This window comes from Stegostoma tigrinum, chromosome 34, assembly GCF_030684315.1.
Source record: "Stegostoma tigrinum isolate sSteTig4 chromosome 34, sSteTig4.hap1, whole genome shotgun sequence".
Classification (NCBI taxonomy): domain Eukaryota; kingdom Metazoa; phylum Chordata; class Chondrichthyes; order Orectolobiformes; family Stegostomatidae; genus Stegostoma; species Stegostoma tigrinum.
The window spans coordinates 28,504,305-28,531,694 of NC_081387.1; the positions used below are offsets into that span (position 1 = coordinate 28,504,305).

The 27,390-nt window shown below is 42.8% G+C and overlaps 1 protein-coding gene across 1 annotated transcript in view; it reads right to left on the minus strand.

Annotated features, from left to right (window-relative positions):
• Nucleotides 1-238: 238 nt before the first annotated feature.
• The window catches only part of LOC125446636 (carcinoembryonic antigen-related cell adhesion molecule 20-like), a 111,550-nt gene continuing 84,398 nt past the window's right edge, over nt 239-27,390 (minus strand). The window contains exons 6-7 of the mRNA XM_059639773.1: nt 24,596-24,701; nt 239-674 (exon numbers count right to left, since the gene is read on the minus strand). The gene's annotated coding sequence lies outside the window, so the exon portion shown is untranslated. The remainder of the gene's footprint in view (nt 675-24,595; nt 24,702-27,390) is intronic.

Sequence of the window (27,390 nt, forward strand, 5' to 3'; positions counted from 1 at the left end):
AAAGAGAGGTGTCTCTAGCCCTGGTGACAATACAGTGTGGGCCTTGTAAACAGCTAGACATTTCTACTGGCAGTGCATGGCTGTCATGAGCCAGATTGCTCATGTATCCAGAATTTCCAGGTGTTCAAATATCCCACATTCATGCTCAATAACGTTGGAATCGGACATGAATATCCAAAATGGATTCAAGCACTTGTAGATGGGGACACTGCTGGCAGATGGTTTTAATACAGATAAATACATGGTTTTATAGATAACACTGGAACAACATGCTTCCTTTAATCATACTGACACCTGTGTCTTCACTATAACGGGAGAAACTCCCCAGTTTCGAAGGATTCTTCAGCTCCTCTTCATATTTCCACCTCGTAGCCAATGTGTGACTGCCACAGTCTAACAGAAGCTGCCCGACAATCCTCATTTTAGCAGTTCATCCACCCTATGAATTCCTCTGGCAGCTAATACAGGGCAGTGAGCCTCCTGATGTGGTGCTACATTCTCAGCAATACAGTTATATCATAATCAGCAGTTTGCATGATCGTGAGATCGGGGACAGACGGTAACAGCCTTGTTGGTTTAACTCCTGGTTCCTCACCTTGTTTAGTTCAATTAGCATCCTCCGTCAATGTTAATGTTGACTGCGAGAGATTGCGGGGGGCATACGACAGCGATACCTGTAGTAACAAGAACAAAAGCAGAATATATTACTGATAAATGGAGACACTCAGCTGGCTGGGATTATAGTGTAAATGGGATTGGCTGAGGACACCAGTATTAATTCCCAATAACTCCACACTCTCAAACACACACACACACACACACACACACACACAGACATATGTACACACTTACTGATACACACGCTGACACACACATACACACAGAGGCATATAAATGCAGACAGACACACAACTTACTGATACACACGCTGCTACAAACACATACACAGACACAGACATGTACACAGACACAGAAACAGGCACACTGACACATACACATGCACTCATGTACAGAAGCACACACATACATTCGCACACACATGTACATATAAAAAAATGGATGAACATGTACAGACACAGGTATAATCACTGTGATTATTTTTGTTTTTGAAACAGAATTTCAAATGTAGAGAAATGAAAATGTTTATTAACACTGAAGAAAGTGCAATTTAAACACACCTTGATAATTACTGTTTAAAGATTTCGAATTGTTGCTGGGATGGTGCTATAGAATTTAAATATAGGGATTTTTTTTTAAAACTAGACAAAACACGAGTCCCACCACGGTTGGGATACTGTGAACAGTTTTAGGTCCTCTATCTAAGGAAAGATAAACTGGCGTTGGAAGTACGACAGAAAAGTTTCACAAGACTGATCCTGGGGATGGAGGAACCATTGTACGAGGACAGATTGAGTAGGTTGGGCTTGCACTCATTGGAATTAAGAAACAAAAACAAAAATTGCTGGAAAAACTCAGCAAGTCTACCGGTAGCATCTGTGAAGAAAAATCAGAGTTAACAGTTTTGAGGAAATGTCACAGAACCTGGCACGTTAACTCTGATTTCTCTTCACAGATGCTGCCAGACCTGTTGAGCTTTTACTGCAATTTCTGTTTTTATTTCTGATTTACAACATCTGCAGGGTTGCAGTAAACCATTCTTTCAGTTTTTAAGAAGAATGAAAGGTGATCTTATTGAAACATACAAGATTCTTAGGGGTCTTGTAGGGGAGATGTGGAGAGCTTTTTGTCCTTGTGGGAGGGTCTCGGACCAGAGGGGTATCATCTCAAAATATAGGGTCAACCATTTAAGGCAGAGATGAGGAGGAATTTCTTCACTGTCTGGGGAGTGATTCTGTAGAATTCTTTACTGCAGAGGGCTGTCAATGCTAGGTCACTCAGGATATTCAAGGCTGAGACAGAGAGATGTTTAATCAGGAAGGGAATTGAGAGTTATGGGGAAAAGGCAGTAAAATGGAGTTCAGGATGATTCTATTAGCCATGATCACATTGAATGGCACAGCAAACTTGATGGGCTTAATGGCCATGTCTTGCTCGGACATTATTGTCTCATGGTAAAGACTATTCACTTCTAGGATTAAAATGGCTACTTAGTTTCTGTCAAGGAGTTTCCAGTTTGTCTCAAGACATTTCATAAATACTTCAAAGTTCAAGCATAAGCTGGGGAGATTTCAATTATTCATGTTTGTTTCCTAGGTCCAAATTGCTAAAGCATGTTGTAACAAGAACATAAATAAATCAGATCTGGGATAGTCCATCTGGCCTCTCGAGCCTGCTCCACCGGTCAATAAGATCATGGTTGATCTTTTCATGGATTCAGCTCCACTTACCCACCTACTCACCATAACCCTTAATTCCTTAATTGTTCAGAAATCTTTTTCTGTCTTTGCCTTAAAGAACATTCAACGAGGAAGCCTCAACTGCTTCCCTGGGCAGGGAATTCCCAGTGAAGCAGTTGAGGCTTCCTCGTTGAATGCTCTTTAAGATTCACATTCCTTTGGGTGAAGAAGTCCCTCCTCAACTCAAATCTGCTCCCCCTTATTCAAGGCTATGCTCCATTAGTTCTAGTTTCACCCATCAGTGGAAACAACCTCCTTGCTTCTATCTTATCCATTCCTTTCATAATTTTATATGTCTATTAGATCTTACCTCATTCTTCTCGATTCCAATGAGTACAGTCCCAGTCTACTCAATCTCTCCTCATAAGCCAATCTTCTCAATTCTAGAATCAACCTAGTGAACCTTCCTCTGCACTCCCTCCAGTGCCAGTACATCCCTTGTCAAGGAGACCACAACTGTACACAATACTCCAGGTGTGTCCTTACCCACACCCTATTCAGCTGCAGCATAACCTCCCTGTTTTTAAATTCCTTAATTGTTCAGAAATCTTTCTGTCTTTGCCTTAACGAACATTCAACGAGGATCCGTCTAGCAATGAAAGACAATATTCCATTTGTCTCTTAATTACGTGCTGCACCTGCAAACTAAAATTTTGTGAATCATGCAGAAGGACACCCCAGTTCCACCCACAATGCTGCAATTTTTCACTATTTAAATAATAGTTCATTTTGCCGTAATTCTTACGAAAATGGAATACCTCTCAAATACCAATATTCTACTTCATCTGTTAGACCCTTGCTCACTCACTTAACCTAACTACATCCTTCAGCAGATATAATGGGAACTGCAGATACTGGAGAATCCAAGTGTGGGGCTGGATGAACACAATAGGCCAAGCAGCATCTTAGGAGCACAAAAGCTGACATTTCAGGCCTAGACCATTTTCTGATGAAGGATCTAGGCCCGAAACGTCAGCTTTTGTGCTCCTAAGATGCTGCTTGGCCTGCTGTGTTCATCCAGCCCCACACTTTGTTATCTTAAATCCTTCAGCAGGCTTTCACTGACCTCTATACACTTTGCTCTACCACTCATCTTAGTGTCATCTGCCAACTTTGACACACAACAAATGGTCCACAATTCCAAATCGTCTCCGTAAGTTGCAAATAATTTTGATCCCCATGCTGATCCCTGGGCACTCCACTAGCCACTGATCGCGCCAACAAGAAAAACACCCATTTATCCTCAATCTTTGCTTTCTGTTGGCGAAGATATCTGTACTGGTGATGAAGACTTCCCCATGGTGCTATGAATTATGATAACTGAGGCTCACAATTTCTTTGCATTGCACAGCTGACCAGGAATCTCTCCATTTCTTACTGTCTGGCATCAGTGTACATTGGCAGGATAAAAGACTTGACATTAACTTGTTTCCCAATCTTTAGGTGGAGGGAATTGACATAAAAAGCTGGGAAACTTCAGGGAGACAGGTAGGAGAAGATTTTTGAGTGAAGTCAGAACAGAAATTTGGTAAGAAAATGGTGCTGTGACATTCAATTAAAGCTGGTGAGTATTTCCTATTTACTGAAGCAACTTGCAGATCAAATCAACAAAATAGGAAACCGTGATAATGAGTAACAAGTGAACAACTGTTGAGTATCATTTGTAACCTTTTATTTTAAGTTGGGCTTATTACTGACATGAAGGTGTTCTCAGTATAAGTGAGATTTACCAGTATTAGGAAGGTTTATACATAGAAGGAAGGTTTATCTCTAGTAGAAAGTTTAACTAATAAATAAAGAATTGGAAGGGCTACTCCAGCCTCGAGTGTGTACATCTTATATTTGGATGGAACTCCAGGTCTTTCCCTGTTTCCAGAATACGTTGCTGGTTACAGCTTCTGGACCTCTGGGTTTCAGAACGTGAATCCCTGCACATCGTGAGGCTGATGCCATTATGACAGCACCTTTACTGGTGTACTCATGGATTTCTGAAAGGCAAAACATGTTTGACAAACCTGCTGGAGATTTTTTTTGAGGGCTATAGTTTTGGTTTAGATAAAGGTGAAGCAATTGATGTGGTGTACTTGAATTTTCACAAAGCTTTCAATAAGGTCCTACAGACAAAGTTAAGAAACAAATTTAGAGCCCATGGGACTGGGTGTAATATATTAGCACATATTGAGGAATGGTTAACAGAGTTGGAATAAATGGATCATTCTCCGGAGGGCAGGCTTTCATTTGTGGTGTACTTGTGAGTCGTGACTAGGGTGCAAGCAAACTTCAAATGGCTGAGTAAGCACATGGCAGATGAACACACTGTGAATACGTGTACTATTATTCAAATTGCTTAACAAAATGGACGGTGGAATCTTTGTTAAATGGGAAGAGGTTGAGGTGCTGATGTCCAAAGGGACCTGGTGATCTTATCCATGAGCCAATAAAAGCTAGCATGCAGGGACAGCAAGCAGTAAGGAAGGTTAATGATATGCTGGCCGCCATCACAAGGAGATTTCAGTCCAAGAATAAAGGGGTGTTGCAGCAGTTACATAGAGTCTTGATGAGTCCTTACCTGGTGTATTGTATTTCATTTTGTCCTGTGTATTGGAGGAATTAGAGAATCACAGGAGTGTTACATAGAAACACAGAATTTAGGAGGTGGAGCAATATTTAGGCCTTCAAGCCTATTCCACCATTCAGCATGATCGCGGATCCCAATTTCTTTCAAAATGCTTTGATCCCTTTAGTTTTAAGAACAATATCTTTTTCTTGTAAGTCTTCAATGTTTGTCCTCAATAGTTTCCCGTGGTAGAGAATTCCACAGGCTCAGCATGGTCCTAAAAGGTCTACCCTGTAATGTTTAAACGATAATCCCTGGTTCTGGACTCTCCAATTATTGGGAACATGCCTCTACCTTATCAAAGTCTGTTGAAACTTTAAAGGTTTCTGTGAGGTCCCCTCCTTGTTCTTTTAATGCTAGTGAATATAGAACATAGAACATAGAACATAGAACAGTACAGCACAGAACAGGCCCTTCAGCCCACAATGTTGTGCCGACCATTGATCCTCATGAATGCACCCTCAAATTTCTGTGACCATATGCATGTCCAGCAGTCTCTTAAATGACCCCAATGACCTTGCTTCCACAACTGCTGCTGGCAACGCATTCCATGCTCTCACAACTCTCTGCGTAAAATATAGCCCTAACCAATCCAGTCTCTCTTCATACCTCAGTCCTGTCAACCCAGGAATCAGTCTGAGAAACCTTCACTGCACTCCTCCCAGAGCCAGAACATCCTTCCTCAGATAAAGGAACCAAAACTGCACACAATGCTCCATGGGTGGTCTCGCCAAGGCCCTGTACATTTGCAGCAAGGCATCCGTGCACCTGGACTCAAATCCTCTTGCTATGAAGAACAACATACCATTCGCGTTCTTCGCTGCCTGCTGCACCTGCATACCTATGGGATTCTGTCTCTATGAGAGGCTGAATGGCCTTGTCCTGTTCCACTGTCCAAAGAGACCTGGGTAACCTAGTCATTAAGTCACTGAAGGCTGAAATACAGGAGGAGCAGCTATTAGAAGAGGACTTAAGTACAGTAGTGAAGTCTTGCTTTAATCGTATACAAACATGGTTAGTCTGTAACTGAAATATTGTTTACAATTTTGGTCTCCTTATCTCTTGAAAGATATTATTGCCATACAGAGTGTGTAGAAAGACTTGCTCACCAGGATGGTGAGACTTTCCTCTGAAGACAGATTGGGTAAACAGGAGAGATGCCACTGAAGTCTAACATTAGAAGAAATAATCTTACTCAGAGGTTTGTGATTCTTAGAGGTCGATAAATTTCTGATTATCAATATGAAGGGTTATGGGGATAGTCTGGCTAAAAGGCACTGGATAGTTTGAGTAGGCATGATCATATTAAATGACAGAGCAGTTTGATAGGCTGAATGGCCTACTCCTGTTCTTATTTTCCTGTGTTCTATGTTCCTACGAAACTAGGTAGGAAATAAGGAAGCAGGGCACCAAAATCATAATCGCCATATTATCCGAGTGTCACACAGAAACAGGGTGTTAAAGCAGATGAATGTATGGTGACTTGGTAGGTGGTACAGGAGACAGGACGTCAGCTTCTCTGGTAATGATGGGACCTTACAGGCCAGAAAGATTGTACTAAATGCAGATAGCATTGAGTTCCTGTGGAGTGCTTTGCCAGTGTTACCGGGCATGGCTTAAACTAACTTGGCAGGAATGTGGCAACTCAGAGAGAATATAAGAGAGGAATGGGAATATGCACACAGCATTGGGAGGGAATAGGTGTCACTGGAGTAAGGAGCAGTAACTTAACAGGTCATTCAGAGTAAGGAAGGAGGAAGAAAGTAATAAAGTTTAAATCAGAGTACTGTGCATGTATGTGAATTCATGGTGTATGGTAAATAAGATTAGCAAGTTACAGGTACAGTTTGCTAGGTGGAAAAATAATCTTGTGGCTGTAACAAGGGACCATGCTCACAGGAGTGCAGTGTGAGGTGTTAAATAATGCTTGATGCAAGATGATCAGAAAAGGTAGGAAAAAGGAGAAATAAGGCGGTAATATTGATTAAGAGAATATTGCAGAGGTGGACAAAGAAGATTATTTTTTCTTTATTTGTTTACAGGATGAGCGTGTTGCTGGCTAGGCCAGCATTTATTGCCGATACCTAATTGCCCAGAGGGTAGTTAAGAGTTGTTAACACATTGTTGTGGGTTTGGAGTCACATGTAGGCCAGACCAGGGAAGGATGGCAGCTTCCCTCCCTAAAGGGCATTAGTGAACCAGATGGACTTTTCTGACAATTGACAATGGATTCACGGTCATCATTCGATTCTTAATTCCATATATTTTATTGAATCAAATTCCACCATCTGCCATGGTGGGATTCAAATTCAGGTCCCCAGAACATTACCTGGGTCTCTGGATTAACAGTCCAGCAATAATACCATGAGGCAAATACCTCCCCATGTGCCAGCAGGGTCAAGGACAGAGTGGATTCGGTGCAGGTTGAGGAACAAAAGAGATGCAATTCCATTGATTGGTGTAGACTATAGGCCACCAACTACTGGGCAGGTCAAAGAGGAACAGTTTGCAAGCAAAAATTACAGGGTGGTTCTATTGGGGGCTTTATTAATCTGAATTTAGACCAGGACAGTAGGAGCATTAAAGGGCAGAGAGGGGAAAGAATTCCCAGGAGAATTTTTGACAGCACTCCTGTTTAGTTCAACAAGGAAGGAAACATTGACAGACCCAGGGCTTGTAAGAGGTAGACTAAGTAGGCCAAGTGTTAAAAGGAGGATGTTCCACACAAGACTAGGTGATGGCCTAATGGTATTCTCACAAGACTATCAACCCAGAGGCCTGGGTATTGATGTGGGGATGTGCGTTCAAATTCCAAGCATGGCAGATAGAGGAATTTAAATCAGTAATAGTATGGAAATAAATAAATAATGACAACTGCAAAAGTATTGCAATTGGCAAGAAAAGCTGATATGTTTCACTAAAGTCCTTAAGAGAAGGAAACCTGCTGTTCTGTGTGGTTGACTTTTAATTGCCCGCTGGTCAGTTAGCCAGTGATGGCCTAATCTCATGAAAGAAATTTAAAAAGTAAGATTTAGATTGATTACAGAAAAGAACAAAGAACAGTGCAGAGTTATAATAATGCTTGATGAAGCTACCTTCACTGTGATAAGACATAATCAGTGTTAAGGAAATTCAAGGCTCAGGTTGACGAGAAAACAACAGTTGTGGAACAATAGGCTTCCTTCAGAGAGGAGGCAGTTCGGATCTGATATATTCCCTGAAAAGGGAAAGGCGGAAAATGGCAGTAAAGGTTGATCAGGTCAATGCTGTCGATATGATGTACATTATCTTTCAAATAGTGTAACATATCACAACAGGGTGGTGATAAAAATGCCTCATGTAGAAAAAGGACAGGAGCAACAACAGTATGGAATTGGCTGAGTGACAGGAAGTGATGAATGAAATGATGGACAGTTGCTGATAAGTTGGAAGGAAGGTTGTAGTGGACTGGACAAACTGGGGTTCCCCAGGTGTCAAGATTGGGACCTTTGCTCTTCCTGACACATATTCGTGACCTGGGTCTTGGTAGACAGGGGACAACTTCAAAATTTGCAAATAACACAGAACTGGAGACAATTATAAAATGTGAGTAGGAACAGTGCAGAACTCCAAAAAGATAAACACAAATTGGTGTGCCATACAGGAGGCAGACAAAGCTGTCTGCTCTTATAAAGGTCTGATAGAGGCTCTGATAAAAGGCTCTTTTTCAGAATGGCAACCGGTGACAAGTGGTGTCCCGCAGGGTTCAGTGTTGAAGGCCGCAGCTGTTCACTTTTATACATTAAGGATCTGGATGAAGGGACCGGGGGCATTCTGGCGAAGTTTGCCGATGATACAAAGATAGGTGGACAGGCAGGTAGTACTGAGGAGGTGGGGAGGCTGCAGAAAGATTTAGACAGTTTAGGAGAGTGGTCCAGGAAATGGCTGATGAAATTCAATGTGAGTAAATGTGAGGTTTTGCACTTTGGAAAAAAGAATACAGGCATGGACTATTTTCTAAACGGTGAGAAAATTCGTAAAGCAGAAGTACAAAGGGATCTGGGAGTGTTGGTCCAGGATTCTCTAAAGGCTAACTTGCAGGTAGAGTCCGTGATTAAGAAAGCGAATGTAATGTTGTCGTTTATCTCAAGAGGGTTGGAATATAAAAGCAGTGATGTGCTTCTGAGACTTTATAAAACTCTAGTTAGGCCCCATTTAGAATACAGTGTCCAATTTTGGGCCCCACACCTCAGGAAGGACATACTGCTGCTGGAGCGTGTCCAGCGGAGGTTCACATGGATGATCCCTGGAATTCTAGGTTTAACGTACGAAAAATGGCTAAGGATCCTGGGATTGTATTCATTGGAGTTTCGAAGGTTATGGGGAGATCTAATAGAAACTAACAAGATAATGTATGGCTTAGAAAGGGTGGACGCTAGGAAGTTGTTTCCGTTAGGTGGGAAGACTAGGACCCGCGGTCACAGCCTTAAAATTAGAGGGGGTAAATTTAAAACTGAAATGCGGAGACATTTCTTTAGCCAGAGAGTGATGGGTTTATGGAATTCATTGCCACGGAGTGCAGTGGAGGCCGGGACGTTTAATGCCTTCAAGGCTGAGATCGACAAATTCTTGATTTCACAAGGAATCAAGGGCTACGGGGAGAGTGCAGGGAAATGGAGTTGAAATGCCCATCAGCCATGATTTAAATGGCAGAGTGGACTTGATGGGCCGAATGGCCTTACTTCCACTCCTATGTCTTATGGTCTCATGGTAAAGCTTAATGCAGAGAAGTGTAAGTCATAGAGTCATAGAGCATGGAAACTGAGCACTTCAGTCCAACTTGACCATACCAACCAGATTTCCTAAACTGACCTGCTCCCATTTGTGGCCGGACCATATCCATATAAACATTTCCTCTCCATGTACCTGTCCAAAAGTCTTTTAACTGTTGTGGTTCTACCCTACTCTACCACTTCCTCAGGCAGCACATTCCTTCTGCACATCACCTTCTATGAGACTTGAATGTCCCTCTGTGCACTTTTGTATCTCTCACCTCTCACCTTAAACCTACGCCCTCTACTTTTAGACTCCCCTACCATGGGGAAAAGCAGTTCACTGTCTATCTTATCTATGCCTTTCATGATTTTACAGATCTCTATGACATCACCCTCAGTCTCCTACACTCCAGGGGAAAACATATCCGAAATGAACTCTCCTTAAAACTGAAATCTTCCAGTCCTGGTAGTATCCTAGCAAATATTTGCTACACTCTTTTTTACTGTGGGGCGTCCAGAAATACATGCAGTACTCCAAATGTGGCCTTAAAAACATCTTGCACAACTGCAACAAGATGTCCCAACTCCTATACTCAATGCTCTGACCAATGAAAGCAAGCATGCTGAAATCTTTCTTCATCACCCTATCTATGTGTGACTCCACTTTCAAGGAGCTGTGAACCCTGTATGCCTATATTTCTTTGTTCTCCCCAGGCCCCTACCATTAACTGTATGAGTCCTGCCATGGTTTGATCCACCAAAATGCAATACTTCATATTTATCTAAATTAAACTTCATCTGCCATTCCTCAGCCCACTGGCCAAATTGATTAAGATTTTGCTGTATTTCCAGATAATCTTCTTCACTGTCCACTCTGCCACCAATCACGGTGTCATCTGCAACTTTACTAACCATACCTTCTACATTCTCATCCAAATCATTTATATAAATGTTGAATAACGGTAGACCAACTACCTATCCCTGTGGTACAGGGCTCCAGTTTGAGAAACAATCCTCTATCACCACCATAATAATAAAATGTGAGGCTGGATGAACACAGCAGGCCAAGCAGCATCTCAGGAGCACAAAAGCTGACGTTTCGGGCCTAGACCCTTCATCAGAGAGGGGGATGGGGGGAGGGAACTGGAATAAATAGGGAGAGAGGGGGAGGCGGACCGAAGATGGAGAGCAAAGAAGATAGGTGGAGAGGGTGTAGGTGGGGAGGTAGGGAGGGGATAGGTCAGTCCAGGGAAGACGGACAGGTCAAGGAGGTGGGATGAGGTTAGTAGGTAGCTGGGGGTGCGGCTGGGGGTGGGAGGAAGGGATGGGTGAGAGGAAGAACCGGTTAGGGAGGCAGAGACAGGTTGGACTGGTTTTGGGATGCAGTGGGTGGGGGGGAAGAGCTGGGCTGGTTGTGTGGTGCAGTGGGGGGAGGGGATGAACTGGGCTGGTTTAGGGATGCAGTGGGGGAAGGGGAGATTTTGAAACTGGTGAAGTCCACATTGATACCATATGGCTGCAGGGTTCCCAGGCGGAATATGAGTTGCTGTTCCTGCAACCTTCGGGTGGCATCATTGTGGCAGTGCAGGAGGCCCATGATGGACATGTCATCAAGAGAATGGGAGGGGGAGTGGAAATGGTTTGCGACTGGGAGGTGCAGTTGTTTGTTGCGAACTGAGCGGAGGTGTTCTGCAAAGCGGTCCCCAAGCCTCCGCTTGGTTTCCCCAATGTAGAGAAAGCCGCACCGGGTACAGTGGATGCAGTATACCACATTGGCAGATGTGCAGGTGAACCTCTGCTTAATGTGGAATGTCATCTTGGGGCCTGGGATGGGGGTGAGGGAGGAGGTGTGGGGACAAGTGTAGCATTTCCTGCGGTTGCAGGGGAAGGTGCCGGGTGTGGTGGGGTTGGAGGGCAGTGTGGAGCGAACAAGGGAGTCACGGAGAGAGTGGTCTCTCCGGAAAGCAGACAGGGGTGGGGATGGAAAAATGTCTTGGGTGGTGGGGTCGGATTGTAAATGGCGGAAGTGTCGGAGGATAATGCGTTGTATCCGGAGGTTGGTAGGGTGGTGTGTGAGAACGAGGGGGATCCTCTTGGGGCGGTTGTGGCGGGGGCGGGGTGTGAGGGATGTGTCGCGGGAAATGCGGGAGACGCGGTCAAGGGCGTTCTCAATCACCGTGGGGGGGAAGTTGCGGTCCTTAAAGAACTTGGACATCTGGGATGTGCGGGAGTGGAATGTCTTATCGTGGGAGCAGATGCGGCGGAGGCGGAGGAATTGGGAATAGGGGATGGAGTTTTTGCAGGAGGGTGGGTGGGAGGAGGTGTATTCTAGGTAGCTGTGGGAGTCGGTGGGCTTGAAATGGACATCAGTTACAAGCTGGTTGCCTGAGATGGAGACTGAGAGGTCCAGGAAGGTGAGGGATGTGCTGGAGATGGCCCAGGTGAACTGAAGGTTGGGGTGGAAGGTGTTGGTGAAGTGGATGAACTGTTCGAGCTCCTCTGGGGAGCAAGAGGCGGCGCCGATACAGTCATCAATGTACCGGAGGAAGAGGTGGGGTTTGGGGCCTGTGTAGGTGCGGAAGATGGACTGTTCCACGTAACCTACAAAGAGGCAGGCATAGCTGGGGCCCATGCGGGTGCCCATGGCCACCCCCTTAGTCTGTAGGAAGTGGGAGGAGTCAAAAGAGAAGTTGTTGAGTGTGAGGACGAGTTCCGCTAGGCGGATGAGAGTGTCGGTGGAGGGGGCCTGGTCGGGCCTGCGGGACAGGAAGAAGCGGAGGGCCTTGAGGCCATCTCCATGCGGAATGCAGGTGTACAGGGACTGGACGTCCATGGTGAATATGAGGTGTTGGGGGCCAGGGAATTGGAAGTCCTGGAGGAGGTGGAGGGCGTGGGTGGTGTCACGGACATAGGTGGGGAGTTTTTTCCAAGATAATAAAATGTGAGGCTGGATGAACACAGCAGGCCAAGCAGCATCTCAGGAGCACAAAAGCTGACGTTTCGGGCCTAGACCCTTCATCAGAGAGGGGGTTTTTCCAAGATAATAAAATGTGAGGCTGGATGAACACAGCAGGCCAAGCAGCATCTCAGGAGCACAAAAGCTGACGTTTCGGGCCTAGACCCTTCATCAGAGAGGGGGTTTTTCCAAGATAATAAAATGTGAGGCTGGATGAACACAGCAGGCCAAGCAGCATCTCAGGAGCACAAAAGCTGACGTTTCGGGCCTAGACCCTTCATCAGAGAGGGGGTTTTTTCCAAGATAATAAAATGTGAGGCTGGATGAACACATCAGGGAATCTCTCTCCCATTGCAGGACCAACCTCTATCACCACCATCCGTGATCTACCTTCAAGCCAATTTTGTATTAACTAGCTAGCTCTCCCTGGATCCCATGAGATTTAACTTTAATCAACATCCACCCAGTTGTACCTTGTCAAAGACCTTGCTGAATTCCACGTGGACAACATCTAATGCATTGCCCTCATCTACTTTCTTCGCTGCTGCTTCAAAAGCTCAATCAAATTCATGAGACACTATTTCCCACACACAAAGTCACGCACACTATCTCAAATGAGTCCTCGCTTCTGCAAATTCCAGTCGACCCTGTTTTTCAGAAGCCCCTCTAACAACTTACCCACTATAGATGCTAGACTCACCAGTCTGTAGTTCCTGGGCATTTCCCTGCCTTTCTTAAATAATGGTACAACATTAACCACCCTCCAATCTTCAGACACTTCACCCTTCGCTGTCAATTGTACAGATATCTCCCTCAGGGGCCTCTCAATATTCTCCCTAGCCTCCCACAAATTCCTGGGAGACACTGAGAGCATAGAGCATAGAACTGTACAGCACAGGAATGGGCCTCTCGGCCCAGGATGTTGTGCCAAATACCAAATTAAACTAATCTCTTCTGCCTGCCCTTGGTACATATCCCTCTATTCCTTGCATTTTCATGTGCTTATCTAAAAGTCCCTTAAATGCCCCTATAGTATCAGCCTCCAACACCTCCCCGGCAGTGCGTTCCAGGCACCTACCACTCTGTGTAAAAAAATTGCCCCTCACATCTCCTTTGAACTTGTCCCCTCCCACCTTAAACCATATCCTCTAGTTTTAGACATTTCAGCTCTGTGGAAAGGATTTTGATTGTCATCTGACTTAATCAGATCTGGGATTTTTCTACCTTAATGTGTTTTAAGACTTATAGCACCTCTTCCACAATATGGACACTCTTCAAGACACCACAATTTATTTCCCCAAGTTCCCTAGCATCCATGCTTTTTTGACTGCAAATACTGATGAGAAGTATTCACTTAGGAATTCACCCACCTTGTGGCTATGCCGTAGATGACGTTATTGATCTTTAACAGGCCCCATTCTCTTCCTAGTTACTTCTTTGTCCTTCACTTACTTGTAGAATTTCTTTAGAGTCTCCTTTACCTTATCTGCCAAAGCCTTCTTGTGTTCCCTTTTAGCCTTCCTGATTTCTCTCTTAAGTATATATTCTGACATCCCCTATGCTCCTCAAGGAATTCACTTGATCCCAGCTGCCTATACATGCCGTATGCATCCTTCTTTTTCTTGACCAGAGTAACTTGAGCTATCCAAGGTTCCCTACTCCTGCCAGCCTTGCCCTTCACTCTAACACTGGTGCTGAACACTCTAACTCACTTTTGAAAGCCTCCTGCTTACCAGATGTCCCTTTGCCTACAAACAGCCACCCCCAATCAACTTTTGAAAGTTATTGTCCAATACTGTCAAAATTGACCTTACCCTAATTTAGAACTTTAATTTGTGGACCAGACCGATTCCTTTCCACAGCTATTCTAAAACACATGGATTTGTGGTAAATGGTACCAAAGTGCTCCCTAACCAACACTTTCATCACTTGCCCTGCCTTATTTCCCAAGAGGTCAGGTTAACAAATTTCTCTCCATCTAAACCCTTAGGGCAATGGTAGTCCCAGTTGATTTTAGGTAAGTTAAAATTCCTATTATAACCTTTTTATTCTTGCAGCTATCTGCGGTCTCCTTGTATATTTGCTCCTCAATCTCCACTCACTATCAGGGTCTGATTAAAGTAATCACCCCCTTCCTATCTCTCAGTTCCATCCACGTAGCCCCACTGAATGATCCTTCAGGAATATCCTCTCCAAGTACTGCCATAATGTTTTCCCTTATCAAAAATGCCACTTCCCCTTCTCTGTTTCCTCCCCTTCTATCCTTCCTATAGTACCTATACCCCATAACATTGAGCTGTCAGTCCTTTCCCTCTTTCAGCCAAGTTTCTGTAATAGATGTGATATCCCAGTCCCATATACCATCCATGCCCTGAGTTCTTTTTTCCTACCTGTCAGGCCTCGAGCATTGAAATAAATGCAGTTTAATTCATCAGTCATGCCCCATTCCCTGCCGTGCTCTTGCCTGCCTTGTCTATTTAACTTGCTTTCTTTAACTTCTATACTAGCCCCAATCTCCTCTCTTGTCTCACTACTGTTTGGATATCACCTCCTTCCAGACTAATTTAAACCCTCCTGAGTAGCTCCAGCAAATCTCTCTGCCAGGATACTGGGGGTCCCTATATTTGATTTTCTATGCCATTATCCAAATCGATAATAAATAATGGGAATAATTGAGGCCCTAACATAGATCCTTGTGGGACCCCACAGGATACACCCTGACAATTTGAGTGCCTACCCATTATATCTACTTTCTATTGCCTGGAGCTCAACCAATTTCCCAGACTTGAAAGTAATTTGCCCTCAATTCCATAGGCGTCTACTTTTAGATAATTGTATTTTATGTGAGACTTTATCAAAAGCCTTTTGGAAATCCATATAAGCAACATTCCCCTGTCAACTACCTGAATCACCTCTTCAAAAAAGTCAATACAGTTTGTCAGGCATGGCCTATCTATCATAGAAGATAGGAGGAGGTAGGTGCATCCTGGGCAGCTCAGGAGTTAGCACTGCTGTCTCACAGTACCAAGGGCGTGACGTAGGTGACTATATCAGGGATAGTAACTACAAATACATGACGTGACGTAGGTGACTATATCAGGGATAGTAACTACAAATACATGACGTGACGTAGGTGACTATATCAGGGATAGTAACTACAATTTGGTTAAATGTATTATTACAAAAAATGGCAAAGATATATCAGGAGGAAAAGTTTTAAACTAGAGAAGGCAAATTTTACAAAACTGAGGTGTACTGTACTGGACTGCTAAAGGATAAATTAGGGGTAAACCAGTGGGAGGTGCTAAAAAGTGAGATTCTCATGGCATAAAGCAGACATGTCCCCTCCAAAAATAAGAATGATTTACTTCCAAATCTGGACCCCCATGGTTGTCTAGAAAAATACAAGGCCAGATTAAACAGAAAAAGAAAGCTTATGATAGTCACAAAGATCTCAACATTGCAGATAGCGTACAGTATGGAAAGTATGGGGATCAAGTAAAAATAAATAAGGAAATCAAAGTGAGGCCATTCACAAGCCACAGAAAGGAAAATCCAGTGATGTTTAGAGTATATAAACAGCAAAAGGGTAGGTAAGAAAAATGTGGGACCTATCAGAAATGAAGAAGGTAAGTTGTGTGAAGATGCAAAGAATATGAGAAGAACTTTAAATGATTTTTTCATCTCCATATTCACAAAGGTAAGGAATGATGTGGATACAGTAATCCAAGAGAAGCAGCGTGAAATAGTGGACAAAATAATCATAATGAGAGAAGAAGTGTAATAGGAGTTGGAACCTTGAAAATGGATAAGTCGAGGTTGTTGACTGGCTCGCCGAGCTGGCTTGTTTATGTTCAGACATTTCATCACCATGCTAGGTGACATCATCAACAGAGACTCTGATGAAGCGATGCTAATCTACACCACTTGGAATTTATACTGTCCAGTCTGTTATGGCGAGTACTGTCATTTCCAGTTTTGATTTGTATGGGTTTGTATATGAGGTCCACTTCTATATGTTTGTTGATTGAAGTATGGGCGGAGAACCATGCCTCTAGGAATTCCCGTGCGTGTCTATGTTTGGCTTGGACGACTATGGTTACTTTATCCCAGTTAAATTGGAGGCCTTCATTGTGTGACAATACTGATATTAAGGAGATCAATCAACAAACATGCTGAATTGGACCCCATATACAAACCCATACAGATCAAAACTGGATATGACACTATAATGGACCACACAGTATAAATTCCAAGTGGAGGCTCCACTGACGATGTCACCTAGCATGGTGACAAAACATCTGAACAAAAACAAGCCAGCTCGGCAAGCAAGTCAATAGCCTCATCTACAACCCGAGCTACAGATCTTTGCCAAAACTTTAAGTGGATAAGTCACCAGGGCCAGATGGATTGTTCCCTGGTTTTTGAAGGAGGTCAGGAAGGAAACAGCTGATGCTCTGACAATTAATTTCCAATCTTCACCAGACACAGGTGAGCTGCTGGAGGACTGGAGATATACAAATGTGGTTCCATTGTTTAGAAAGTGTACAAAGGAAATGCCAAACAATTATAGGCCAGTTAGTCTTACTTTAGTGGTGGCTTTCCTAGAATCATGGAATACCTACAGCGACAAAGCAGCCCACTTGGCCCATCAAGTCTGCATCAACCCTCTAAAGAACATCCAGAACCCCACCCTATCCCCAAAACCATGCATTTAGCATGGCTGATCTACCCACCCTTCATATCCCTAGACACTCTGAGGAAATTTGGCATGGCCAATCCACCTAACCTACACATATTTTGACTAGCGGGCAAATTATTGGAATCATTCCTGAGAGACTAGGTAAACTGTTACTTATGTCATTTTGAAAGGTATGGACTAGTTCAGTACAGTCAGTATAGCTTTGATAAGGAATGGCCACGCCTTACAAATTTGATAGAATGTTTTGAGGATATGACAAGAAGGAGTGATGAGGATAGTTCAGTGGATGTTGCCTACATTGATTTTAGTAAGGCATCTGACAAGATCTCACATGGCAGACTGGTCAAAAATATAAAAGCCCAAGGGATACAGATTAATGTGTCAAATTGGATCCAAGGTTGGCTTAGTAACAGGAAACAAAAGATAATGGTCTATGACTGCCTTTGTGAATGGAAGGCTGTTTCAACTGATGTTCTGCAGGGCTTAGTGCTGTTTGTTTTATACATTAACAATTTGGACTTGAATGTGCGGGACGCAATTGTGAAATTTGAAAATGACAGAAAAATTGGCCACATAGTAGTTTGTGTCAAGGATAGTTGTAAGCTCCACAATGATATAAATGGGTTAGTGGAGCGGACAGGCAAGTGGCAAATGAAGATCAACCCTGATACATGTGAGGTAGTGCATTTGGGTGGGGGGGGTTCAAACCGTAAGAGAATACACAATAAACAGGAATATTCTGACAAAAGGAGATAACGTGAGATATCTTGTTGTACACTGTGAAGGTCCCTAAAGGTACAGGGAGATAAGGTTGTAAAGAAGGCATATGGGATGCATTCCTTCACTGGCAGAAGTACAGAGTACAGAAATAGGGATATAAGGATGTAACTATAACGGACACTGGTGAGGCTTAACCAAATTACTTTGTGCTGTTCTGGTCACCACATTACAGGAAGGCCATTATTACTCCAGACAGAGTGCAGAGGAGATTTACTAGAATGTTGCCAGGGATGGTGAATTGTTGCTACAAGGAGAGACTGGAGAGTTTGAGGCTGTTTTTCTTGAACAGAGAAGGCTGAGGAGGAGACATGATTGAGGTATACAGAAGTGTGAGGGGTAGAGAAAGAGAGACAGGAGGAACCTGTTTCCATTGGCAGAGAATTCAAAAGCCAGGGGTCATAGATTCAAGCTGAGCAGCAGAAGAATTAGAAGAGAAGCTTTTTATTCTGAAGGTAATTGATGTCTGGAATTCACTGCCTGAGTTGCAGGTGGAGGCAGAGACCCTAAACTCTTTTAATAAGAACCTGGATCTGCACCTTAACTACAGGACTATGGGTTGTGTGCGGATTAGAAAGGGCATCTGGGTGTCCCTGGGTCAGCATGGACAAGGTGGGCCAAATGGCCTCCTTCTGTGCTTTGTCATTTTTATATGTAACATTCCATTGGTAATGCTCTGTCAATCTCTTTTACACAGACCATTTTATCTATGATTTTAGACATAGAGATGTCATGTCAACAGCACTGCCTCATGTGCTCATCACCACTTTTTGTCTCCAATGTCAACAAGCAGCCTTTTCCATTTTCTCCCTTTAAAAGACATCAAACATCCTCCTGGAAAATCCATCACCAACATTTTCATGAGAAGCTTTTCGATACATGATTAATATTACATACTGGGATCATCCAAAGCTGAAAACTTCAGCATACACTTGTCAATTTTTTAAATGTTTTATTCACATTCCAGGTGTCCTCCACTATTGAAATTTTCATGGCAGACTAAGTTCTAGCACATCAGAAAGAAGTGAAGGCCTTGTGGCATTATCGCTGGGCTAGTAATCCAGAGACCTGGCCAATATTTTGGGGAGCTGAATTTGAAGGTGCTGGAATTTGAATTCAATAAAATCTGGGATTAAGAATCTAATGGTGATCATGAAATTTTTGTGAATTGTCAGAAAAGCCCACCTACTTCACTAATGTGTTTAGTGAAGGAAACTGCTACTCTCACCCAGTCTGTCCTACTTGTGACTCCTGACAAACTGAAATGTTGTTGACTCTTATCCATCCTCTGGGCTATTAGGGACAGGCAATAAATACTGGCCCAGGCATGATGCCCTTGTCCCATAAATGAAGTAAAAAAAATCTGCTATCCTCACCAAGACTGGCCTACATGTGACTCCAGACCAATAACAATGTGATGGACTCTCAACTGCCTTTGAAATAGCCTAACAATCAGTTGTATCATTTGGCACATTCTCAAGAAAGAAATTAAACTGGGTGGATCACCAGGCATCAACCTAGGCACCAGAAAAGACAAAAGCAGAAACAGCCCTGTTGACCCAACAAGGTCCTCCTTATTAACATCTGAGTGTTAGTGCCAAAATTGGAAAAGCTGTGTCTGAGACTAGTCAACATAATCATACTCACAGAATCATACTTTACAGACAATGTTGCAGACACCATCACCATCCCTGGATACATCCCGTCTCACCAGCATGGAAGGCCCAGCAGAGGTGGTGGCACAGTGTGATACAGCTGGGATGGAGTTGCTCTGGGAGTCCTCAACATTGACTCTGAACCCTGTGAAGTCTCATGGCTTCAGGTTAAACATGGGCAAGGAAACCTCCCGCTGGTTACCATTTACCATTTTTCCTTGGCTGATTTATCAGTACTCCTCCATGCTGGACAACACTTGGAGAAAGAACTGAGAGTGGCAAGGGTGCAAGATGTGCTCTTTTCTACTACCAAGAGGGCTTTTAGAGTTATAGAGTCATACAGCACAGAAACAGATCCTTTGGTCCAACTAGTCCATGCTGACCATTTTCTTAAACCAAACAAGTCCCACTTGCCTGCATTTGGCCCAGCAGGAACATCCTCCCTTCATCTACTTTGTCTAGTCCTGTTAGAATTTTATAAGTCTCTATGAGATCCAACCGCATCCCCCAACCCCACCCCATTTGTCTGAGCTCCAGCAAAAACAATACTAAACTAGTGAATCTCTCTCATATGAAAATGTGGATTGTTACGTGTTTGAGAGGTAACACTTAACACATAGAGGAAGATACAGCAGAGACACCTAGAGTTCTATAAAACCATAATTCAAAGACTATCGTTCTGCTCCCAGGGCAGAAATGGCTAGCACGAGGGGTCATAGTTTTAAGCTGGTTGGTGGAAAGTATAGAGGGGATGTCAGAGGCAGGTTCTTTACGCAGAGAGTTGTGAGAGCATGGAATGCGTTGCCAGCAGCAGTTGTGGAAGCAAGGTCATTGGGGTAATTTAAGACACTGCTGGACATGCATATGGTCACAGAAATTTGAGGGTGCATACATGAGGGTCAATGGTCGGCACAACATTGTGGGCTGAAGGGCCTGTTCTGTGCTGTACTGTTCTATGTTCTATATCTCAGCCCACAATCCCTGGAATCAGCCCGGTCAGCCTTCATTACGCTCCCCTGAGAACAACAGTATCTTTCCTAAGAAAAGAAGAACAACACTGTACACAATATTTCACATGTGGCCTCATCAAGGCCCCATATAATTGCAATAACACATCCCTGCTCCTGTACTCAAAACCTCTCACAATGAAGGCCGACATACCATTTGCCTTCTTTACCACCTGCTGCACCTGCATGTTTACCTTTAGCGACTGGTGCACAAGGACAACCAGGTCCCACTGCACACTCCCCCTCTTTCAATTTACAGCCATTCAGATAGTAATCTGCCTTCTTGTTTTTGCTTCCAAAGTGAATAACTTCTTGTTTATCCAAATTATGCTACATCTGCCACTGATTTGCCCACTTAACCAACCTGTCCTCGGACATATTTTATTCTTGGCCAATCTGTATGCTTCTTCCTTGGTTTGGATACTTTATTATTTCCTTCGTAAGCCATGGTTTGGCCCTCTTACACATTTAGTTTTTGTACCAGACAGGAATAAACAGTTGTTGCAATTCTCCATGTGTTCCTTGAATGTTTGCCATTATCTATCCACAGTCATCCCTTTACGTAACTCTCCCCAGTACTTACACAGTACCCAGTCTAAGATGGCCTGTTCTCTAGTTGGGTCCTCCACAAATTGGTTAAGAAAAACTTTCTGTATACATTCCAGGAATTCCTCCTCTATTGTATTTTGACTAACTGGATTTGCTCAATCTATGTACAGATTAAAATCACACATGATCACCAATATTCCCTCATCACATGCATCTCTAATTCCTGTTTAGTGCCATTCCCAACATCACTGTTTCAGTTTGGTGGCCCATATATGACACCCACTAATGTTTTTTGCACTTTGGTATTTCTCAACTTTACCCATACAGACTCCATATTGTCAGAGCTAATATCCTTTCTCACTATTGTGTTAATTTTGTCTTTAAGCAGCAATGCCACTCCATGACTTTTTCCTTTTTGCCGATCCTTCCTAAATACTGGATACGCTGGGACATTCAGTTCCCATTCTGGTCACACTGCAGCCATATCTCCATAATCCCAATTATATTGTACCCTGCAGAGTCCTATTGTAATCTGCATGATTAACTTTATTGTAAACGGCTCTCACGGTAAGGCACAAAGCCTTTAAGCTTGTCGTTTTAACATTGTTTGTTTGCTCTTATTGTTCTCAATAGACCTGTTTGAATTTTGTCCTTAATTTCTCTGCCAATCACTTTTCTTATTCCCTTTTCTACCTTATGTTTTTGACTTCGCTCCCTCCTTCCCTGACTCCTTACATAGGTTCCCATCCCCTGGCATCTACCTGGCAAAGGTGAAAAATGGCCCAGGAATGTCCTGTATATAAAAAGGACAAATCCCATCGGCTAATTACCAGCCCATCAATCTACTCACGATCATCACTGAAAAAGAGTAATTTAACCCATAAATGCTTTCATACACCTTGCAGAGTTTCCCCCTCTACCTGGTGCTTCCTTTGGGATCTGTAAGAGTAATTCCTTCTTGAGCAGATTATGTTCAAGAAACACTACATTGATGTCTATAGAGTTACACTTACAAGGAGTAGTTGTTAAAATGGCTGAATATTTTTCTTAAATGCCCTTCTCTGTTGTAGAACAGTTTACCTTAAACTCTCTTTCCCTCAAATATTCCTTAAACCCTGCAGTTACCAATCAAGTCTTGGCCTTGTAGATGCAACCGGCAGGATCCTGTCTGTCCAGATCCCCCTGTGTGATGAAGATGCTATCCTCTATCTTCAACTTTTGAATATACTCCCAATTCTTTCCAATTCTGTAAGTCTTTGGCTAGCCTTCTTTATCACCCTGTGCTCCATTCTATTGTAGTCACTAACATTGATGGAACTGCTACGTTTAAATGTTGTCTGAGAAGACTCTCCACTAATCCATATTTCCCAGGCGCCTTGTCCAGGTGTGGTCTCTTTTCTCATTGAAGTAAAACAAAGAACAATAGACAGTGGGAATCTGAAATGAAAACAGAAATTGCTGGAGAAACTCAGCAGGTCTGGTAGCATCTGTAGAGAGAGAAACAGAGTCCACTGGTTGGGAATTATAAAACTAAGAGTCAAGGTCTGAGAATTAAGGTCAGACTGTTCAGGAGATATGTTAGGAAGCACTTTTAGACATAAAATGTGATAGATGCTTGGAACTTTCTTCTACAAATGACAGTGGATGCTAGATCAGTTTCATTTTAAAACTAAGACAGATACATTTTTGTTAAATGGGGTAATAAGAGGTGTGGGCCAAAGGCAAGTGTTTGGAGTTATACCACAGATAGGCCAGGATCTCACTGAATGGCAGAATGGACTCAAGGGACTGAATGAGCTACTTGTGTTCCTATGTTCTTATGGATCCAGTGATCTGAATCGTTAACTCTGCTTTCTCTCTACAGATTCTACTACACTCTCAAGTTTCTCCAGCAATTTCTGTTCTTGCCTCTTTTTGCATGTTGAGCTCTCTCTGGACTACACCTATCAGGATACCTGCTAGGATCCTTCTTTACTGTATGGAAATTTTCCTCCTTATTGCATCATCTGCTTCTCCAAAAGCTCCAACATCTCCTCCCTGCTCTTATAATCTATGCTTCAATTGATAAAGGCAAGTGTCCCCTATGTCTCTATAACTATCCTATTAACCTGTCCTGCCACCTTAAGGGATCTGTGGACAAGCACCCCAAGATCCCTCTTCTTCTCTGAGTTTCCTTATGTCTTGCCATTCAGAGTATGCCCGTGTCTTCTTCATTCTCCCAAAGTGCAACACCTCACATTTATCAGGGTTAAATTCCATCTGTCACTGACCTGCCCATCTGATCAATCATTCTATATCCTCCTGTAACTTAACACGTTCTTCCTCACTGTAAACCACCTAGCCAATCTTCATGTCATCCACGAATGTACTTTACAACCCCCACATTCTCATCAATTTTGTTTATATATATATATATAAACAATAAGGGATACAGCATTGATCCTGTGGCCTGCCACTGCTCACTGGCCTTCAATCACACAAACAGACTTCTGACACTACCTTCTGTCTCCTAGCACTAAGCCAGAGATATCTGAGGAGCTGATGCCCCTGGATCACATATTTAAGGGCTGGTTATCCTCAGGAATGGAGTTGGTTAAGAAATGGAGAGGAATTTGTTTACAAATATGAAATGCAAACCAAAAGAAAATTGACTTCTGCTTCCTTATTTGATAGATAGATGCCCAGAAATATAACTCCAATGTTACCTTGACAAAGCTTCAGATTGCACAGGAATATCAGCTGTGCATTTCCTGTCTGAGTACTGCCATATGGCTTCAGACATCATTTCTGGTGAAGTTTTATTAGTCTGGAAAACACTGGTGAAGTAAGACTGCCTGGCAACATCTGAATACTATCTCACTAATCAGTTCACCAGAACAATGACTTCTAGTTTGTTTGGAACTCCAAGTTGTAAAGCTGTTGAACTATTTCCACCACATAGGATTTACTTAGTGAGTCTAGTCTAAAGACTAACTTCTAAGAAAGGACTTTAATGAGTGCGATAAACCTTCCCCATGTTGGCCTAGCAATGAACAGTCTTCACAAAAGCTTGTTGAGTAAAGCTCAGTGGCAAAAGGCTGCTTCTTCAATGTCAGCCAGGAGCATGGGATATCACGGGCCAAATTCAAATGATATATTTCGACAAACACCACCCTAGCTCCAAGCAAAGATTTCACAAGATTGATTGTCACAATGGGTCACTGAAATTAATATTTACTAACCTCACTAAAACATAGCCAATGACCAGTGTTAATGGAAACACACAGACTATTCCAAAGACAATAGTAATGATTATGCCAGGACGAGAGAAAGCTTTCTGAGCAGGAGCTAAGAAATAAAATAAAATCATTCAGTTAATTCATCACTGTTATCAGTCTTTAAACATTACTATTATACAGAATAACTCCAATATACAGAAATACAGCATTTGCATTTCACTGAAGGCACTACATTTTATCAAAATTAACTTGTCTTCATACAGTACCTTTGTACAGTTACCTGAGTCAAATGATCTGGGCATTTCCCAGGATTTTTAAGACATAAACTGTGACACCAAACCACTTGAAAAGGCATAGGTTAGTCAAAATGTTTCTTTTTAGAGGAAGAAAATGATGCCAAGAGGTGGAGTAGCGTGGAGGCAATTTCAATAGCTGGGGCCCAGGTAACTGAAGACACAGCTACCCAAGATACAACAATTTGCATTGGCGATGCATACAAACTGATAATGAGAGGAAGGTGAACATTCTTTTTGAACTGGAGACATGTGACCAATGGTGTGTCGCAAGGATTAGTGCTGGGTCCACATTTTTTAAAATCATTTATGTAAATGGTTTCGATGTAAATATAAGAATGTTTAGAGTTAGGGTTAGTTTGCAGACAACACCAAAGTTCATTATGTAGTAGACAGTGAAGAAGGTTATCTCAGAGTACAATGGGACCCTGATCATATGGGCTGTTGAGCCAAGGAATGGCAGATGGAGTTTAGTTGACATAAATGTGAGGTATTGCATTTTGGTAAGGCAAATCAGGGAAAGACTTGTATACTTAATGGCAGGGTCCTGCAGAGTGTTCCTGAGCAAAGAGACCTTGGGATGCAAGTTCATTGTTCCTTGAACATGGAGTTGCAGGTAGACACGATAGTGAAGACGGCATTTGGTACACTTGCTTTTATTAGTCAGTGCATTGAGTATAGGAGTTGGGATGTCATGTTGCAGCTGTGCAAGATGTTGTTTAGGCGACTTTTTGAACACTGCATTCAATTTTGGTCACCCTGTTTTAGGAAATATGTTGTGAAACTTGAGAGGATTCAGAAAAAAATTTACAAGGCTGTTGCCAAGGTTGGAGGGTTTGAGCAATAGGGAGAGGATGAATAGGCGGTGGCTATTTTCCCTGAAGCATTGGAGGCTGAGCAGTGACTTTATAGAGGTTTCTAAAATCACGAGGGGCATGGATAGGTCAAATAGGTAAGGTCATTTCCCTGGGGTGGGAGAATCCAAAACAAGACAATATAGATTTAAGGTGAGAGGGGAAAGATTTAAAGGGACCTAAAGAGTCAATTTTTTCACATGGAGGGTGGGGTGTGTGTATGGAATGAGCTGCCAGCGGAAGAGGTGGAGGCTGGAATGATTACAACATTTAAAAGGCATCTAAATGAGCGCACGAATAGGAAAGATTTAGAGGGATATGGGCTAAATGCTGACAAATGGGACTAGGTTAATTTAGGATATCTAGTGGGTATGGGCAAGTTGGAGCAGAGAATCTGTTTCCATGCTCTGCATCCCTATGACTCTATCACTAAGGGTAGTGCAAAGTGATGTGATCAGGAGCAGTGACAGCATGAACAGTTTGAAACCAAGAATGAGAATTTCAGAGTTAAGTAACTTGTGGATTGTAAATGAATGTAAACCAGTGAATGCATGGGCAATGGGGGAATGGGATTTGGGGCAAGTCAGGATATAGACAGAAGTGTATTAGAGGACCTTAGGTTTATGGAGGTTAGGAGGTGAGAATCCATTCAGGTAAGCATTGGAGTAGTTGAGTCTGGAAGAAAATAAGGCCATGCCTTGGCAATACAATTGGACAGTCAACAATGATCTGGTAAAAATTTGTACATTTGACAAATTATTAAAAGCTTTTTGTGGATATGAAGGGCAAACAGTGATGTAGAACATCTATACTTTCAAAAGCTTTTTGAGACTGCGCCACACAATTGGGGTTGCAGAAGAAGATAGCTCATTTGAATCGGGGGAGGGAGGTAGTAGATTTGTAAGACATGACTAATAGTTGGGAAAGAATAAACAATATGTCAGGATAAAGAAGTTAGTTTCAGGATGGCACAATGTACCTGGCAGAGTGTTGCAATGTTTGGGTTATCTTTTGGTATCAATGAGGTGACTAAATGTGATATGTCTAAACTTGCTGCTCTAACAAAGCAAGGTTTGAAAGTAAACCATGAGACAGAGACAGATACGAATGTGGTCTGTTTCTGTGATTAGATGTGAAGGTAGCAAAATATGAGGGAGGGTGAAATTTTCAACACTGCTGGGAAGAAACTAAAAGACAATATTTTTCAACAGAAGGACTCTGATGAGTGTTGTGAAAGGTGATCAAAGATTGGAGAGAAAATGCATTTAATGTACGGGTTTGCTTTACTTGGTTGCAATCTCCTATCACCACAGCAGCCCCACCACCATCTCACTCCCACTCCTCAGTGTATTTGAAATTATTGTATGATCCTCACTGCTGAAAGTGACAGATGAAAACTGAAGAATATTTGTGCAATTTACTGGAAAGTATGAAGTTGTAGACATGTTCACTGAGCCGGTGGGTTTAGTTGCAACTGCTTCGTCATTCTGTTAGGTAACATTGTCAGTGTGCCTCCGATGAAGCTTTGTTCTTATTTATATGCCTTGGTTTGCTGGGGGGATTGGTATTACTTCCAGATTTTTTTCTCAGTAGTTTGTACTCAGGGTCTAATTCAATGTGTATGTTTATAGGGTTCTGGTTGGAATACCAG